We start from the raw sequence: 15,148 nt of genomic DNA, 5'->3' as shown, positions 1-15,148 counted from the left end.
ACAGACTTTGGAAATTTCTTGGAAGGTACCCAGCCACTCAACAGATAAATCTGACCAGTCTAAAGCATGATTCTGCAATGATGTGATTTTCACAGAATCACAGAATTAGCTAGGTTGGAAAAGACCTTTGAGATCACCAAGGCCATTTTGTTGCAGTCAATGATGAGTCAAGGAAAAGGACCAGCTCTGATCTCATTCCATTTGTATATTCTGTGACTATTTAGCATGTGGTGAAAAAAGAAAATCACAGTTACCATATTCTAAGTAGAAATACATTTTTTTTTCTGGATGCCCTCTTGTGTTCTTGTGCTTGTCTGGGCTGGTTTTGAATACTGCAGTGGCAGAGATGTCACAGCTCCCTCAGGCAGCCTGGGCTCTATGGCAGCTGCAGTTGCACTACAAGTTTTTGTATGCAACACTGCCAATTTCTGCCTTACAATTCAATTAGATTCTTGACCTGCTCCTTATCTCTGCAGCAGAGACTCCCAATTATTTTGGCAATAAGTAACCTAAGGACTACTCTGGCATATGCAAATCTTCACTATCTGATCTGAAGAAGTTGTCAATCAACTGCTCCAGAAAATAATGCTGCTGTCATCAGCTAGAGCTTCTAAATAAATAGACATCTGAGAGAGTTTTACTCATGCAGCTTCTGTAATATGTAGCTTTACAAGTTTAATTGGAATTGGAATTTACTCCATATTTACTCTGACAAAAACAGTCATTGACAAAACAATAGCAGCAATCCTCCCAGCCAAACTGGGTCTATTCTTCCCTAACTTCTCATATTGGGTCAAATTTCAATGGAGAATGGAATTTGCAAAGAACTAATAAAGCATCCCCATTGGAATTTAAAGGACAAGGCTATAGAAAGATATAAGGGAGTCCTTACTATTTTTAATAAGGCATATAAGGGAGATATATTTTTAAATTCTTTTCATGATCACTTTTATAATAATGTTAATGTCTTATTGATATGATCATGAGTGGGCGATTTAGTGACATTTCTATCAAGGTAGAAAGAACTGTACTAAAGAACGAGCCTCCAGGTCTGTGGTTCTCTGAATGTGCAAGAATGTCAGTCTCAGTCACTTTAGCTCTACTCACTCCTATCCTGCCATGCAGGACACCCAGCTTCAGCCACTGCCATCTGTCATCTCAGAGAAATGAGTTTTAAAATTTTGTTATATCCTCTGCCATTGATACCTGTCCCTGTCCTTTCTCTTTCCACTGAATATTCCCCATCGTGCAGGATCTCAAGGGACAATTCCAGAACCACAAAGAGTGGCTGAAGCACAGCCTTTGTTACAGCAGGTGTCCTCCACAGCACAAAATCTTTTTCTTCTCCTACCCAACCATTTTCCACTTGAAGTCTGTTGCACCTCGAATACACTTACAATTCTGATTGGTTTCTAAGAGACCTGAATGAACCCTGGATAGACATCCTAAACACAGCTGATTATCCAGAATGATGCACTTCTCTATGGCCACTGCCCAGCAGTACCAAAGATTATTTCTCCTGATGAATTTAGGGCCACAGAGAGTTCAGATTAAATACTCTTGTGGATATACCTCATGCTGTTCACTCACAGGCTGAAGGAAAAGTCTCCTTATACTCTACAGCAGCACACAGCTCACAGGTATTTACTGTTCGTGCCATTATGCAGAGTTATATGTGGAAATTAATGGGGTTAAAAGAAGGTTGCCACATTGGTTCAAATTTTCAGGAGAAAAGAAACCCAAAGTATGATTTTGCCTGCAATCAAAGGAAACATTTCCTAAGCTCTTGGATATGGGCTGTGGTTCTGCTTCATTATGAATTAGAGTCCAGTAAATCCCTAGTACCTTTAGCACAGTCAGAAGTACATATATAATTAAATAAAAAAATCTGAAGAACTCATATCTCACTCTCACAGGACCACCCTTATCCAATAAGACCAGAATAAAAAAAACCCCAATCATTTTGTACTCTGCAGAGGGAAACACAGGCAGAACACCTAATGGACATTTAAGTGGTACAATCATTTGTATTATCCTTCATTCAATTTTCTAATCAAGAATGTATGCCTATGTCACCTCTTTCACCTTTTGCTGTAATTCTTTTCCTAGCTTTCTGGAGGAATTTTGTGCCAATTAGTCAGGATTAAAATCATCCACACACAGTCATATTGCAGGAATATAAAATATGAAATGCCATGACCCTTTTTAGACACAGATAAACTTGGCAAATATTCAGATCATCTGAGCATATCTTGACACAAAGGTAGTAGTACAAATGATTTAATAAAGGCCATTCAAAAGCCCATAAAAGCCTTCCAGATTTAGCAATCAGTTAGCCAACAGTGAGAGCCTAAACATTTCATCCACTTTTCTAGTGACACTAAAGTATCTACAGCCCTCACCAAGTTCTGTGAAGCTGTCCTCTATTAGCTTCCTAAGAAAATATGTGTATAAACAAACTTATGCATTCAAGGGGTGTGAGTGTAATGAAATGATTAAGCCATACTTTGGAGACTTATAGTGATTAGAAACTAGCTGTGTTTGCCCAGAGAAATCTTTGCCATTTAGTGCAAGTAACCCACTCCAACAGTTTCATTTTTCCTCCTGAAAATCATTTTGGGAATCCACAGGAGGGGTTCTGTCTCTAGCACCAATCTCTGATCTGCAGAAACAGGTCATGAGATTATAAACCAGAGACTCAGAAATTATCCCAACCTTGTTGTGTTAGGAGTATCCAAGAAATGTTTCTCCCCCCAACAAAATTGTGGCTTCAAACACCTTTTCCTAGTTTTTTCTCCCTCTGATGCCAGAATTACCGCCCTTGCCCTTGGTTTCCCACTCCCAGCTACACAGCCTATAAAATTGCTGCAAGGAGCCGAGTGCTGCTTTTCGCACAGCCACAGACAGAGCGCATTCTGCACAGAGCATCCGCGCCGGCCTCCCGAGGAGACAGAGGACCATGTAATCGCCGAGATGCCCAGGAGCTCCTCCGAGCACGGACTACAGAGCAGACCCGAGCGGGGAGGAGGCTCTATAACCGGGGAGTGCATCGCAGATTGAGAAGTAACTTTGGGCAGCGCGTTGCGGGGCCGGGCAGCAGCAGCGGGGAAGGGAGGGAGCCGCGGGCACATGGTACATTCCTGCCTGGCTGTGCTCCCTGCCGCTCCTGCTGCCGCTGGCTCCCCGTGCCGTGCCGTGCCGTGCCGTGCCGTGCCGTGCCGTGCCCGCAGGAGGATGGGGCGCGCTCGCCGCCCGGCCAGCCCGCGGCGGTCACACCGCGCAGCCAGCCCGCAGCCCGTGCGAGCAGCCAGCCCGCTCTGCCGCTTAGGATGACTCGCTGGAATCTGCCGCTAGTTCCTCTGTTGCTGATAGCGGACGGAGAACAACCAAAAAGCTACACTGGACTAGACCAAGGTAAGAGAATTGAGAGTGTTTTTTACCCCGCGGCCAGCCGAGGCTGTGTAGGAAAGCTGGCACACGGTGGGTGTCTGAACACCTGGCATTACATGCCATCAGTGTGTCTTTCTGGTGTTAGCCCTGCGTGCACCACCCAGCCACCCCCGGGGGGATGGAGGCAGGTCAAAACACAGCCTAGCTCCTGCATTTTCCCCCCTTAATGCAACTTTTGCGGCTGCACTACCACCTGCTCCCGTGGATGCAAGAGGCTTCCCAATATTGCCTAATGATGAGGCTTTTGTGCTGTGCTGCTGGGAATGGAGCGTACCCGGCGTCTGTCATGGACTCCGGGCGGATTCATTCCCACAGCAGTTGTTTCATCACTTTAATGAGTTGAGATTCCACAGCCCACAGAAACGCTTCCCTGTCATTGCCCCTCTCTCCGAGGGCTTCTCAGACAGATATGATCCATTTGGGGGCTTTTCAAAAGTAGTGCTCGCTGAAAGCACCAGGGCAAGTCTGCTGGAGCACAGGCAGTGCTGCACTACATATTCTGTCTGCATTCCTCTCTGCTGTGAATCAAAAATTCAGCCTTGCAGGAGGGTTTTTGCAAGGACAGTAAATGTCTCCGGCACAACAATTTAAAGTAAAGGGAGAAGCTGTTTCTCCCCGTTCTGAAATCCTGGCTAAATATTCTTCTTCCATTTTCTGAGGAGGTACAATATTTCTAGCAGAGTTATCTAAGCAGGTTTCTGCTGGGGCTGATTGACAGTTTTTAGTTGTGATTTTAATGGAAATCTTTCACTGAATGTCTCCAGCTTCATTTCTGTCAATCCAATGCTTTTTAGCAAATGGCTTTCTTTGGAGGGTGACACCTTTAAAATTAGCCCAGGATCATATTTTTCTAGACTATAAACAAGAGTATCAGACCAGCCAGTGCACCTTGCAGAATCCCAGAATCTCACCTTTGGATTTTAATGGTATAACTGCAGTGGAAGACATTTGGTTTGCTTTACAGGTTTTCTGTACTGTGGAAAGAGTCACAATTGCAACTGAATTTATCTGTGTTTCCTATACATGATTATGGTGTCTCTCTGCAATATCCTACATGTCCTATTTGTTCAGACCTTCTGTGTACTGGCAATAGGTTTATCAGGAGTTGACTTTTAAACCCTTTTGTAAAAACTGCCCTGACATTACTGCCATGAAAAGGACTCTGTGCTCAGGGAAGATGATGCATCCCACATTGATCCCACCCATGGAGGTGACCAAACAGGTACCAGCAATTAACCAAAAAAACACCACTCAGCATCCCAGCAGCCACCAAGACCCACAAGCCATTGACCCAGCATGAATATTTTTGGAATGAACTCAAACATGGCACCAATAAACACTCCCCTTAGCTACTACCCTCTCCATGCACTCCTTAAAATAGATTAGGAGAAAAAATGTTCTTGTTTCAGAGAATTTCCAGGAATCTAAAACAGAGCTTTGGGAAGAGGTAGGACATCAATATCTTGATGTGTCAGCATGGATTCTACATAATTTTCCATCAGAATATGGTACAATTTTCCACTTGTAAAAGTGGAAAGCATTTACCAACATTATGTTTTAAGACTATTTCTAGTCATTTAGAGAAGTGCAGAGACTTTGATACTTTTTTAAAAATTTACTTCTTTTTCCTAGCATTTCAATATGGTGCCTGACTGCAAGGGTATGAGATTATTTCTAGGGAAAGTAATTCTAAAGTACAATTCAGACAACAGATCATTGTGATTCCATTAAAAGTTGATAATATTAACGTAAGTTATTTTTAAATTAGCACGTATTTATTGTATTCCAGCTCTTAGCCGCTTGCTAGTGAAGCACATATCATAGTCTCTGGAGTCTGAGCAGCTATTTTTGAGCCTGTCTGGCTAATGTCTGGAATACAAAATTACCCTGTTCACAATTTGGCTTTTCTGTGTTATTTTCCTTTCTTCTGAGACATCAGTATATTATCAATTCTCATCTGGGTGGCTCCTTTCAGGTGGAATCTTAGTCCATTTAAATGCAGACAATTTACTGTGATAACAGTTTATTGTAACTTAGCAACAAGAGCTAAAAAAATCAAGTTACAGCCATAACACATGCAAGCCTTGTATTGTGCTGCCCTGTACTCAGCAAATTAAACCCTGGAGATAAATGACATTCTAGACCAGTCAGTTTAATATCATTAGCTGGACTGGCCAGTTGCTCTAATTACAGAAGTCAAAGAGTGCAGGAAGCAGCTGCAAAGTCAGCACATGTGCAGGGAGCTGTTTGTAAAGCAGAAACACATGCTTTAGCTTGAGCCTTTTTGTTGCAAGATGAATTATTAAGGAAAGGTATGGCATTTAGTATCACTGACAGAAAAATGGTCTGGCTGGGGTCCAGGTGGCAAGACTGGTATGAGGGGCATGGGGTTATCACTGGTCTCTCTGTGAAGCTTCATTGCTGGCATAATATCTTCACCAAAATAAACAAACAAACACTTCAATGCTATTCCTCTGTGATCAGACTCTTGGGTCATTCATTACTGGTGAGCTGGAAGGACAGCACTAGGAAAATCAGCACAATGTTGATAGGTGCTGTCCTACCTATTTTACTGAAAATAGAGAATCCACTGTCAGTCAAACAGGTTCAGGGAGCAATAAGATGCAGAATTGGTGCCCTGGAACTGGGTGAAAAGAAAAAACATCCCTAAGACAGACACCTGCTCAACTCTGGAGCTCTGCTTGAATCTAGAAGATTAAACCAGCCACAAGCAGCTGAAAGTAGAGTCAGGCAGCTGCTCTGATGGGTGGCCAGGGATCCCCTCGGCTCAGAGTTTTACATCCCTCTTGGCATTTTGCCTCCAGAAACCAAATTCAGGGGAGGCAGGAGTTTTTCTGTGGTTAGTTAGGTGGATTCAGGCTTGTAACTGATTTCATTTAGAAAATAAAAACTTTCAGCCAAGTTCTTCCCCTCAAAAATCAGCTTGAATAGAAGGTTCTTCAGTTGTCTGATACTGCTGTATGTTTCATTAAAACATAAAGCTCCACCCAAAATGAAGAGCTCTAAACAAATCAACAAGATTTTACACATTAGGAACAAGCTCTTGATAACAACCTCTAGAAAGGTTTCAAACCCATCCCAATTACTTGACAAAGCATATTCTACACAGACATCTGCAAAAATGGATTAAGTTTCATCTCCTTTGAAACAACCATACTTAGCCACTTTCATAGCTCTCTATTAATTCATTGGAGCTCCAGCATCTGTAGATCTATTCCCTGCACACTGAATAGAGTTAAACCTATTAAATCCTCCCCACTGCACAGTACTTTGTTGTAAGGTAAGGCAACTGCACCTACAAGTGACATTTCAAAAGTTTTTTTGTTTTTCTTTTGGTTGGGTTTTTTTGGTTTTTTCAAGTTTTTTATTTGACTAGGTTGGAAGAGACCTTAAAGATCATCAAGTCCAACCCATGCCCTAATACCTCAACCAAACCATGGCACTGAGTGCCACATCCAGTCCTTTCTTAAGCACATCCAGGGATGGTGACCCCACCACCATAATTAACCATGATTAAGATGGTATTTCAAGCCCTATTTTTAGAATAGGAAACACTTTGCACACTTGTTACATTGCTTTCCACAACCTTCTTGTAACATGCTCTCATCAGTTGAGATCAAATCTAATCTCAGTCTAAGACTAAGGATGTTTATAGGGGTTAAATTAAGGCATGCACGTGATGCAAAACAGGCATCCAACCCTCATGTTTAGGCATTACCTCCTGAGGAGAGCATTTTTCTTTAAGTAAAGAAGTCTTAGAATTATAAGATAATAGAATATTGTGAATTGGAAGGGACCCATCAGGATCATGGAGCCCTGCACAGCAGCATCCCCAGAGTCACACCCCATGTGCCTGAGAGTTGTGCAAACACTTCTTGGCCTCAGCCAGCCCTGGAGCTGTGCCCACTGCCCTGGGGAGCCTCTTCCAGTGCCCAGCCACCCTCTGGGTGAAATACTCTCTCCTGACATCTTTCAGACACTCTGTGAGTTAGTGATGAATGTACTTGGTAGATAAAAACTATTGCTTTCTTTACCTTCAATTCTTGCATTTTCCAACAAACATTACCACACTCTTTTAGCATTTTCAGTCCAATAGAACTGGACCTTTGACCACCTACACTGGTGATGGGTGCATCCTAAACTAAAACATAAATGAGTAATGTAACAAATGTGTAGTGTTATCTCAGTATATATACATGGAAATAGTGTCAGAATCTAATATAGATACAATAAAAACAATATTGTATTCATCACAAAGTAGCTTTTCCCATTCTCAAGCTTTGTCAAATAATCTGGATTTTTGAAAACTGAAGTCTTTAAAATCTGTACCAACAGGAAAATAACTTTATTTTTCTCTTTCATTTCATTACCATGTGAAAAGTCTTTTCACTCAATATCAGCTTGCTTGTTTGTATTCCTTTGTAATTTAAATCTCAAAAATTATGAGGAAGCTAAGTATGCTGGACATAAATTCTCCAGGTTTTGAGGCAATCTCATTACTGAGTTGTTGGCTAGTTTAGGAATGTTGTGTTAAAGACAATCTGTGTGAATAACCTGACTGTCCAATGGGACACACCTCTGAGAGCAGGGTACACTCTAGAGCAGTTCTCCTGGATGACACTTCTGGAATGCATGTTAGACAATCTGAATTTTCAGTTATACTCAGCACAGTCTGTGTGGCTTTTCCTTCCTATTTCTCCTCATGACTTTCCCAACCTTTTCACGTTGATGGTGTGTATTTCAGAAAAGTGTTCTTATTCCTTGGGGCACCAGCAATGTTGGGTAACATTTAGTGAAACATGCATCATCCAAGTGATCTGTAGGTTATGCAGAGGACAATGGCAGGATCCACACAGTGAAGCAACCAGAGTAAAAGCCAAGTAAATTGTTCATTTATAAGGAACTTGAAGACTGGAGCCACATGATACTCAAAATCATGTAACAAATGATTTTTTGTGTTGCAAAGATACTGAAGGTTTATGGGACAAGACCAATGCATCAAGATGTACAAGAATCACAGAATTTCTAGGTTGGAAGAGACCTTTAAGATCATCGAGTCCAACCTAAGAGCACAAAGTGTGTGGTGGTGACAGAAAATGAGATACATAACTCTTTGTTAAAGACTTTTTTCCAACTTTTGCAATGAAAATACTCAATTTTTTCCTAAGTTTCAAACTTTACAGATTCTGTCATGAAACTCAAAACACTCAAAAATTCTAAGAAACTGTGTGCTGCATACACATACATACATGTGTGACACCATAAAGTTCCAGAAACTAAAGAAGCCAAAACCTACTGTCAAAACAGAAATACAGCCACAGCTTTACTAATCACTTTTGAGGCAAGGTTCTAGGAAAATAAAAAATTTAAATAGGCATCCTCACATAAATAGAAAAGAACATGGAATCTTTGAGCTGAGTAGCCTTTCTTCAGTTCCCAAACACCTGCAAACTCTGCCTTCCTCACAACTTTACAGTCACTACTGTGTCATGCCTAATACACTGAATATATAATAAACAAGAAAATATCCCATAAAAACTGCAGGACACAGTTCAGGTCATGAAACGCACAGGTCCTGCCACGCCAGGACACATTCAGGGGACACTTGGGGACACCACTGGGGTGTGTGCAGCAGAACGATGCCCTGCCCTGCCAGGAGCCACCTGGAACTGTGCATTTCCCATCTACTGCTCTTGGAGAGCAAAACAGAACAGAACTGGGCCAGGACAGAACTAAAATAGACAACCCCCGTGTTACCAGGAACTGCAGAAAGCACCTACCATGTCACAGTTGTTAACTTCTTTATAGCTGGGGACTGATTTGAGAGGAAGGGACCAATACAGAAAGCCCTGCACTTCTAACAAAGCCAAATATTGCTACAGCTACTTTCTTCAGGGGGGAAGTGAAAGAAAGAGTTAATTAAGCTTGCTGTCTGTGGTGTGAAATATTAACCTGACATTGGTGTTTATCCCATGTGAAACAGCTTTAATGATTTTATTTAAGCCTTTACATTTCTCTCATTGTTTTGCTCACTGTCCTCTGTTGCCACTAGTATTATTACACTTTCAGTAGTAGTAATAAAACAATTACTGAGCCTCTCTGCTGTTTAATGGGTTTGAAACCTCAGGAGATGTAAATAACTAAGTTGGATTTTTGTGCTTGCAATGAAGTTTGGTATTTGATGGGGGGGAAAAAAAGAAAATAAAAACAAAACTAGCAGAAAGATCCATAAATATTAAAGTCAAATGGGACCATTGAATGAGTCTGGCTTCCAGCATACCACAGCAACCCTGTCATTTCATCCAATTTTACCTGTGTCAAACCTAGTATCTTACATACCTAAGTCCATTATTATAAAAATAGTTTCAGATCTCAAAAATGATAATACAAGCTGCAAGTACAGAACCTTACAGCTGCTGATCACAACAGAGTGGGACCATTCCTAGCTCTTCACACCAACTAACCTAAAGCCACTACCTTGCAGCACATTCATCCTGTCTGAACGTGGCAATTTAATCTTAAAATGCATTTCTCAAAGAAATCTGAGAGAAACTTTAAAAAGAAAGGGAAACTGGTTAGAAGACCTGAGCTAGAATTCAACAGAGATGACAGGTGCTTCTACCACTTGTTATTAAGAAAAACCCCAAAATTTATAATTTCAGAAGTCTCAGGAAAATTGCAGTCACATCACACTACTAATTTTGGGAGTTTCCTGCCTGAATAATGTTCTTTTTCCTGAGCATTGTTTCTTGGATAACGTAATGGGGAAAGAGGCATAACTGCTTGGTTTAACATTAATCAAAAGAGTATTATGAGTGCTGCACCTCTAAAGGTAAATGTAAATGTTAACTCTGTGCAATCTCTCGAAAAGAGAATGTATAAAGTTATCTGGAGCCAAATACATACATAACATATAGGATTTAAAAAATTGAAGGATGGCTTTTACACAGTAGGAAAGAGCAGGACAAAGAGAGACAACCCTGTACAGCATTATAGTGGGATTTACAGGGGAAACTCCTCAGTTTCCTCAGCACTCACTACAGCTGCCTGAAAAATCTCTTTGCAGGATTGCTTCTGCTCATGAATAAAGTGAACACAGCTGGGGCAAGAAAGGGAGCAACAGGGCACACGTGGAAATGAGGGACAGAAGGGAGAGGGAAAAAGAAAAGAAACAGGTGTTTTCTCCATCATTACTCGCAGCACTTCTGACATTCACAGTGGATTTAGAGACAAATCAATAAAGGAATAAGGATTAAGATACAAATGAATGCAAAAGAAAACAAATACAAAATACTGAATTGTTAAGGTTGGAAAGACCTGCAAGATCATCAAGTGCAACCTTAGGCCAAACATGACCTTGTCAAATAAAAATGCCACTAAGTGCCACATTCGGTCATTTCTTGAACATTTCCAGGGATAGTGGCTCTACCACCCCCTGGGCAGCCCATTCCAGTGCCTGACCACCCTCTCAGTGAGTGAAGAAATTCTTCCTGATGTCCCACTTGCCCTGGTGTAGCTTGAGAACATTCCTCCTCATCCTGTCCCTGGTTGTCTGGCAGAAGAGACTGGTCCCCTGGCCCCAGCCCCCTTCCAGGCAGTTGTGCAGAGTGATGAGATCTCTCCTTTTCTCCAGGCTAAACACCCCCAGCTCCCTCAGCTGCTCCTCACAGGACTCGTGCTCCAGACTCGTCACCATCTCCCCTCCCCTTCTCTGGACACATCCTAGCACCTCAATGTCCTTCTTGTACAGAGAGGCCCAGAACTGGACACCAATGGAATGAGGCAAAGTTCCAAAGACAACATTTAGGTGATGCAACAGAGGTCCCCTCCCCAAAAGCCAGGTCCATTACTGTGGGCAGGAACTGGAACATGTGTCCTTAGATCTAATCCCTCTGCCAAGGCAAGTGCCCCTTCAGCTGCCAGTCCTGGTGCAATGGGAGCAGGGACAATGCCTGCTGGAGCTGAGCTGGGGCAGGGATGGGGGCTGATGCTGTGGGAGCCCAGATACCACAGCAAAACATGCTTGTCACTCTGGCTTTTGTTTGTGGCACACTACAAAATCAATTCAACACCTTTCATCTCCTGTCAATCACATTCTGAAGCACTGCAGGACAAATGGATTTTCTCTGTGACAGTGGGATGGGGATCATGAATTCTGATCCTTCTGCTGGATAGCTCAGTACCCATAAATTGTCAGGACAGCAGAAAGCACACAGCATTTTGGTCTCCCCCTGCCAGTGCACAAGGGTGTCCATCCAGAAGGAGCAGATTACAGCTCTGCACTGCAGCAGCACAGAACTGGAGTCTGCTGAAGAAAGAAATACTGCAGAGAAGAAACGTGGGTGCCAGGATAGCACTAGTATAAAAGTGGAAAGCTGTAGAGCTAAGTGGGGATTTGATTTTCACCTGTTGTGACTCAGTGCCAGGCTAAATCATTACAACCTCTTTTCACTGAACATCTTAGATTGCCAGAGCCAAGCTTCCTATGCCAGTTAACCTGCTGGGGATGAGAACTTCTGTGATACTAGCTGAGCACTTCAAGTAAGGAAGACCAGAAGAAAAATCAACAGAAAAGCAACCCAATATGTATTCTTTAATCTATCATCAACATACAGTCACTAAATAACAACATTGTTTTTATGTTCAGAGCTGTACTGTTAATTCACAGTGATTAATATCCCATTTGTATCACTTCTTGATATGTTTTGACAGCTAGAAAAATCACCCTTCTGCCTGAACTTAGGAAACAATTTATTTTCTGAGGTGAAAATGTAAACACAAGGCACAGCAGAAATAGCCCCGTCATCCTTTGGTAAATATGAAAGTTATTGTTACATACACATACCCCTCATTAAGAAACCTACAATCATACATGTTTGTGAGTACTAAACTGCTTAGAAAGTACAGCCTAACATTACTAAAATGTTATTACTGTTATGGCAGCACAAGTGGGGCAGGCACAGAAGAATTAACTAAACTTTTTCAAATCACAGATGGTATGGGAATTGTCCCAGAAATAGGGTAGAAGCAGCAAAGAAATTAAGGTCCCCACTCTGGAATATAGACTGATGTCCTGTAAGTGGTACCTTCTGCAGTGAGTCTTGTGTAATTCTGTGTCAGTAAATCCTGTGCTTTCCTCACCCAGCCCTCAGCTCTGCTCACTGCCCAGCTCTGACTCCAAAGTGCCAGCTCTCACCTCTGTGAGTACAAATAACCAAATGTCTCCAACAGGCCAGGCAGCAGCTGACTCCAGGCTTTTAAAGGTCAATAATTTCTTCTTAAAAATCAATATATTTGTAACTGGTGTAAAAGCCTGCAGCCTAAAAATGTGCTTAAATGGACAATCCAACAGGGCTTTTTTCCAAGCCACATGAATTTTAACAATGCTCACACTTGTCAGTTTCCAGATTGTCAGAAGGCTTTTTATAAGGGATGGGGAATTCTGAAGAATAATTCTTCTCCTTTCCAGGAAACCTCCACTTCATCATCCCCTATTCACAGTTTATCACAGACAATGGTTACTATTCAGCTGTGATGACTCAGGTACATTGGAACAGGAGAAGTGTGGAAGCAATAACCCAACAATGGCATTTTGCTGTGTCAAAGGGAAGGGGGCACAGTGTGTTTAGCTTCCCTGAAAGGAGCATTTTCCTTTAGCTCCCTCTGTTCTCCAGCCATCTCTGTAAGAGTCATCACTGCTTCAAAAAAAGGGAGGGATTGTCTGTAATCCAAGAGAAATGGTTCAAGCTAGCATCCTCCCCTCACTTGTATAAATGCTTGTGCAATAAATATCTAAGTGAGTGGAATCACTTGCTCTTGTAGAAACTATTTGTTTGGTAAGCTATGATACATTTAATTTATTATTTATAGACCTAAGCTTTCACATCATACTGAGCCATATCAAGCAGACGAATACTAGTGCTTGAAATATATTGAGAAATGTATTGGGTTGAAAAGAATTCAGATAATTTGATTTCCCTTTGTGCCCCATCTTTTACTGCATCCACAAGCAGCAATAAATCAGAATACCTGCCACCTAAAGAAAGCCTTGAGAGAAAGGTTACAGCAGGGTAGAGCTCATGCAAGCAACAAGTGCCTACATGAAAATAGCTCTAAGTGTTACCTTGGTCAAGATTTTTAGACTCCAAGACAAGCCTCATAATTCCCTTGTAAGAGGGGCACAGAGAAAACAGGCTATGGAGTAACACAGGACCCACAGGAACTCAGTTTCCTAAAATTAGGTCAGCACTGGTCTAAAATTAGATTCAGTGCTCTGCTGACCGAACTGAAAAGAGGAGGAGTAATTTTTAATCACAAATTCTTGAGGGTAATGATCTATCTTGCTGGAAGTCACCAAGTACAGGCCACAAACTCACACAGTGGTCAGCTCTTTCCTCTTCCCAACACTGCTACAACTTATTGGAAGCCTGAACACAACCAAAACTTATAAATTAACAACGAGGGACAAATTGTTTCAAGTCAAACATGCAGCCCTATTTAGACAAATGATTACACTCCATAGTTAAAAGACATTCAGTATAAGACTTATTTATCTACTATAATTGATTCCTCAATTAAATTGTCTGATGAAATTGCTTTTGTTGGGGGGCAAGGGGGGGCTGTGAAACTAAAAGGAGAAAAAAGAACAACATATGAAACCAAAGCACACTTCAATTCAAATCACTCAAACATTACAAATAAATTGATGGAGATTTTAATTATAAAAAAGTATGAAGTAGCAACCTTGGAACACACACTGAACAATGATCTTGAACAATAACTGTCTAAAATTCATTCTAACCATCTCTTGTCCTACAATGCAGCAAATCTGAGGTTTAGAAATTAAACTCTGGGGAGAAGCAAATGCTGCATTCTAGTAATGAACAAACTGACCTTGTACTACAGAATCACCTGAGCAAAACACCTAGACTCGAGCAAGAAAGAAGGCAACACAAAAAACAATGGCCACTTCCACCTTACCAGTATTGCAGGACAATTTCAAAATATTTTATTATAAACTTCTTTGTCCGACAGTAACAGTCTGATCTGCAGCAAGTTGCATTCCTACCCACTCCACACTCAGTCCCACTGAGGTCACATCCCCTGTGGATCCCTCTGCAGAGGGATCAGCCTTGACTGACTCTGGGGGATCCTGCTGATGGCAGCCAGCAAATGCAGAACTCCAGAATGATGGCCAGAGCAGCACCCACTGCACTAAAAGTCCAGAAAAGCCATTTTGTGGGTTGCCATAATGTGTAAGGATATTGGAAACTGCCAAGGTTGTAAAGCAGACCTTGACAGCTCTGGGACAGAATTTCCCTGTGTACCTGGGGAATAGGCTAACTAGTGAAATGTAGGATTTTGTTGCTTTGCAGGCATAGTTACTCCAGAAGCTCAGCATGAAATAATCTAACCTGAAAGTATCAAAGAATTGTCCAATTCTTCCAGCATCACAGTATGGCAAAAGAAAGGCCTACTCAGTATAAAAGTCTAAAAATTTCCTTCTCTCAGACATCTAACATTGATACTAGTTCATGGTTAATAAATGACAGGTTAGGAAATAAGATCCTGGGCTACTGGCCTGGATCAGCCTGGAATGGAGATTCTTAATACTTTTGTAAGCACTGTTCAGCTGGAACTGTAAATTGCAAGGAGTGTGCCTCCCTCATTGTGCAGA

General features: G+C 41.7%; 1 protein-coding gene across 2 annotated transcripts in view; it reads left to right on the top strand.

The window, feature by feature from the left end:
• The first annotated feature begins 3,214 nt into the window (after nt 1-3,214).
• RASGEF1A (RasGEF domain family member 1A) overlaps nt 3,215-15,148 on the top strand; it is a 147,785-nt gene continuing 135,851 nt past the window's right edge. For both annotated transcript variants that reach the window (XM_063163910.1, XM_063163907.1), the window contains exon 1: nt 3,215-3,414. The gene's annotated coding sequence lies outside the window, so the exon portion shown is untranslated. The remainder of the gene's footprint in view (nt 3,415-15,148) is intronic.

This window comes from Melospiza melodia, chromosome 9 (genome assembly GCF_035770615.1).
Source record: "Melospiza melodia melodia isolate bMelMel2 chromosome 9, bMelMel2.pri, whole genome shotgun sequence".
NCBI classification, from domain to species: Eukaryota; Metazoa; Chordata; class Aves; order Passeriformes; family Passerellidae; genus Melospiza; species Melospiza melodia.
This window is presented reverse-complemented; position numbering and strand designations above follow the sequence as displayed.